This window comes from Oreochromis niloticus, linkage group LG12, assembly GCF_001858045.2.
Source record: "Oreochromis niloticus isolate F11D_XX linkage group LG12, O_niloticus_UMD_NMBU, whole genome shotgun sequence".
NCBI classification, from domain to species: domain Eukaryota; kingdom Metazoa; phylum Chordata; class Actinopteri; order Cichliformes; family Cichlidae; genus Oreochromis; species Oreochromis niloticus.
The window spans coordinates 25,233,790-25,239,137 of NC_031977.2; positions in this window are offsets into that span (position 1 = coordinate 25,233,790).

The following is a 5,348-nucleotide window of genomic DNA, read 5'->3' on the forward strand; positions in this document are numbered from 1 at the left end:
CACGCCCCCTGAAGTGACAACACTGTCAGCACAAGCTGTGGTGTCTGTGCAGGATTTAGGATCGGCAGCTAAGCATGTGTAGCATCTTAATCCACATGATATAGAAATAAAAAAGAACACAGTTTCAAACACATTAGAAATTACTGGGGCGGTTTTATGCCCTTTGGGAGAGTTGTCTGTTTTCTATGCCTCAAAATTAACCAGGAAATGACTCCTTTAAAGCCTGCTGTATTCTACATATCTTTAAAACTACAAACAGTTGTTTTTTTGACCTAAAGTTTCAATTATTAAACAAAAAATATATAAAGTGTTCATTTCAGTTTCCTCACCAGCTGGTTATATAACTCATTATTGAACTGTTAAACCATTTCTTTAACTAGTTACCTTTAAACATCAGTACATTTTTTCTTACCGGCAGACAGAGTCACACTCAGGATCAGAGCTGCATCATGAACTCAATTGCTGATCAGTCACGTGAGAGAAAACGCTGCTGCTAATCTTTTCTTTCTCAGCTCAACTTTCTCTTTGCTTTCAGAACCTGAGCGTTTGTATTTCTTCAAAGAGCCTCCTACCAAGTGATCCATATAACCACGCCCCCTCACTGTCAGTCACTGTGAGTCGTGGCCAAAGGACGGGAGCGGTTCGTCATATAATTTAATAACAATAAATAATAACTTAAATTTATATAGCACTTTTCAAGGGAACCCAAAATTGTTTTACATTTAAAAACCGATTAATGGAAGCTTTAAAAGAGGACAGTAGCATAAGTGTGAAGTTTATGCATTCTCCACAAGAACAGATTCTCGATTCCTATACTTCCGAGTGCTGAGCCTTTCTTTCTTAGCTCATCTTCCTAATCCGCTTTCAGAACCTGAGCATTTGCATCTCTTCAAAAAGCCTCCTAGCAAGTGCCCAAATAACCACACCCTGTTAAATGTCAGCACTGTCAGACTATCCATTTATGGAAAGGAAGAGAAGAACTAAGGTTATGCATTAGATTCTTGCCAAATAAACTATATCATATTATACAAAAAAATATGTAAAAAAAAAAATTAATTGATAACAAAACTTTAGGTGAAAAGTTATGTTGTAGTCATAATAAGACTTACATTTTTATCATGTTTCTTTCTGAAGGTCTGTTTGATTGGTGCATAAAATTGTCTCAAGTATAATTTTATCAGATTTTTTATGGTCCTTTATGTTTCATAAAGTCAATAAGTATGTTCAATAGGGAAGATCTGTAATGACACATATGTGCTTCCTGGGTGTTTGGTGGCTAATCTATGCTTTACATCACCTCCCCTTTCCCATGCTGTCAAACTCATTGCTGACATAACTGGTCTAGTTTAATCATCTTTCTGCCTGCCTTAATTAGCCTCCACTCTGGGTATTTTATTTTCCTTGCACACACCTTTATCCAACCTACCTCCTCCCCATCTCCATCATCAATGTCTAGACAACATCCTGGCCTAATTCCTATTACCTTGGGATTCCATTCTGCTGTGATTGGCCATCGGAGTCTAATTGCCAAGTAGGTTTATTGAATTCTATATATCAATATACCATGTTCACCATGTGGATAAGAGAGAAAAAGAGAAAGGCAGGTCAACAACTGGAGGACAAGAGGCACCTTAACAAAGTGATATCTGGTGAAGTTAGCTAAAAGATCTCAGAACACATCATGCCAAGATCCCAAGAAACTCAAGAACACATGAGAAACAAAGTCAGTCTGCAAAAGAATCCTGAATTCTGCTCTCTATCAGAAAACCTGGAAGGAAAATGTCCGGTGATGAGCACAGTAGGTTATGCAGCAGGGCAGTGATCCAAAACACACCACCGAGTGCACCTCTGAATGGCTCAAAAATCAAAACGAAGCCTGGTGAAATTCTGAACTTAAATCAGATTGAGATGCTTTGGCATGACCTTACAGAGGTCATTTGTGTTCTGAAACTTTGGAATATGGTTGATTCAAATGATTCTGCAAACAGGGAATTCTTCCACAGTGATATGAAAAAATAACTACCAGATAGTTCAAACACTGGATTGCAGAGGATTGCAGTTCTTGCTGTGAAGAGTGGCACAAACAGTTATTAAACTTCGATGGTAATTACTTTCTCACATGGGGCCCAGGTAGTTTCAGCTTGTTTCCCTAAAAAAATGAAATCATAATGTAAAAACTGCATTTTGTATTTACTCTAGTTATTTTTGTCTAATATTAAAATTAGATAAATTTGAATTTGGGACATTTATGTAACCTCGGTTTAAAAAAAAAAATGTGAATAGCCAAAGTTCAAACAGAAATAAACAGAAAATGAGATTATACTTTTTTGAGCTTAACATTAACATCTGAATTATATTGTTTACAGTGTTGCTTAGTCATGTTCTACTGTTTTCACCGATTCATCTGTCTAAGGGAATAAGCGTCGAAGGCCTTTGGAAAGGGAGGGGGGATGAGTGTGTGCATATCAGTGTATATGTATGTGTGTGCGTGTCCAGAGTTCAGCTGAGACAGTGTCCTTCGCCCTGCCAGGCTAAGTAAACAGTCCTCCAGCCAACCCAGGTGGCCTTGCATGGAATGGGAAGGAACAGTCTAAACACGGTAGTTATCAGGGTGTTTTTTGTTCGGCTCCAGCCTTGCGACCGCAGCTGGCGCCGAGAGGGTATCCGCATGAAGTGATGGTGCTTTTTACTTTAGTGCGAACAGCTCATATGAATTTCAAAGCAGTTCTACAGTCCAACACTGGTCTCTCAATCTCCCGTTGGAGAGAGCCGCGAGCTTCGCCATACTTGCGTTCTGTGATGATAATGTCACAATTCCAACCCTGCTCCTTTATCCGGGTTTGGACCGGCAAAAGTGACCCGAAATTGGCACTCTGGTGGAGTTACTTTGTGTGTGTGAGTGTGTGTTTATAAGTAGTTTTAAACCTTGTGATCCACAAAACAGCATAACAGTAAAAGAAGAACTGACTGCGTTACAGTCTATGCGCTCATGCGCGATTCATTTGCCGTTTGGACGCATAGCTGTGAACATCTCCTGTCCTGATAGCAGCTGGGGGAGGACTATCCTCCGCCTGTTAGTGCTTTGGCACGGGTGAGGTGCCCATGGCAGCACCGCTTCTTGTTGAGAGTAAGAGCGATACGCGTTTTCACGTCAAAAAGTCGTCATAAATAAGTCTCCAATAATACCAGAAAAAGTCGCCAGATTTGTCCCTAGTCGCTTTTTAGAAAAAAAAGTCGCTAAGGGGTCTGAAAACTCGCTAAATATAGCGACTAAGTCGCTAAGTTGGCAACACTGTTAGGGAAAACCAGTTTACCAGTAGCAGACTTTCGCTGCAGATTTTCAAAATAAAAGTTTCGGAATCAAATCTTTCAAAATAAACCCATGGTTGCGATCCCAAGTTTAACAGGAATTTAACCACAACAAAACCATGTTAATTCTTTTACATGGTTACACTAAGCCTTTTTTGTTAGCGAAACTTCCACTTTTTGTTCTGACAATCTGAGAATTTGCATTTCGGTGGAGCGGGGTGGCCTGGGTTGTTGTTTCAGAAGCCCGGGGTCTTTTGGAGTGTAATTTGTTTCATAGTTAGATGCCTGACTGACAACTGTATAAAACAAAAACTACATACGATATTCGATGCACATAGCGCACCGTCGTAAAATCCCCCTAATTTTGGTATGATCCGAGCTCAGGCACTAGGCGACTGAGCACAGCACTTACGCATGTGAGCGAGGGGGGAAAAGCTGCTGCCTGCGAGTTTGCTGTAGGAAAGGTGCAGACAGAGAAGAGCTTAAGTTTGACCAGGTACCAAAGCAAATCATTCGTACTGTACAAATAATGTAAATATTATCACTTGACCCATATTACCTTACTTGCTCTTCGAGTGAATCAACCAATGGCGAAATGAAAAGCCGAACAATACTGTTTTCTTTTTAGAGAGTCTTAGCTTACATGTGTGTTTATTTCATATTTTCAGTTGTTACCCTCCACGGCTAAGTAAAGCACTCTAAATCGGTTTCAGTTATGTACTGATTTACACAACAATGGACATAAGGGGCTTCTTTCAAAGAAAAAACTCAGATAACTGTTATTTTATATATTATGCTTTGTATGTTGTTCAATATATTTCTATACAAAACAAGAGGAATTTCAATACACAGCAGTATATTCATAGTTGAAACCAGATATTTACATACACTTTAGGGACAAAAACATAAAAACTTTTTTTTTTTTTTTTTGCTGTTGAACAGAGGCGGAGCCAGACATTTTATACAGTAATGACTGAAAGATTTATTAGGCTGTGTTTTGAGTTTGGTTCAAAAAAGAATAACTTCATATAAGAAAAAAATATATATCACATGTGCAGGACACCTTAAACTAGTTTTTTAATTAAGCAGCAAGGCAGAACAAAATCAGGGTTGTATCAAGACACAGGGACTAAACCCCTTCATCTTTATAATACTTCAGTCTCCAGCAGCCCCAGATCAGTGGCTCAGAGTTTTACTGGTCCATGGCTAAAATAATTTAATGAACAATATTTCATATTATTTCACTTTAAAAAGAAAAATAATCTAACCAAAGCTGATTTTTCACCGTGTATAACAAACAGCAGTGGATGAAGCAGCAACAAAGTTTGCTTTTCTTCTGAGTTTGTTTATCAGGCGCTTTGATGAAGGAGTTAGCCTGCTAGCTTTTTCCTAGTTGAAGTTTTAATGGTAATTACAAGAAATGTTTTTATTGCTGTTTTGGATGCAATAAAAGGTTTGCTCTTCACCGAGTGTGTGCAGACAGAGTCTGGTTCCATGTTAAACAATGACGGCATCATCTTCTATGCTACTGTTATCAGTCATTTTGTTTAAAAACTGGGGCCTGTTTGGGCTTAATGCTCCCATAATTTTTAAAAAATATCAAGGTATCTGATCTGCTTAAATAAATTTTTGCAGCCTTAGTATAAATATAAAGTAAATGGACGTTGCTACTCATGGCTGCATAGGCCACATTACAGACAAGGGCCGAGACACCAGCTAAATGACAGTCAGTCAGTCTGAGCTCAACCTGTTCAGATGTGCTGCATTTCTACCCAGGTTACTACAATCCACCAGTTTCCTGGATGAAGCATACAGTGCTGTGAACAAGTATTTCCTTCCTTACTGGCTATTTTTTATTTTGTTGCTGCATGCATCACTCTTCCATGTTTCAAAACAAAAATAAACACATTTATTATTAGAAAAAGATAATACTAGTAAATACAAAATGCAGTTTTTAATGCAGTTATCCAAACCTACCTGGCCTTATGTGAAAAAGTAATTTCCCCCTTGTTAAATAATAAATTGATAGTGATCAACCA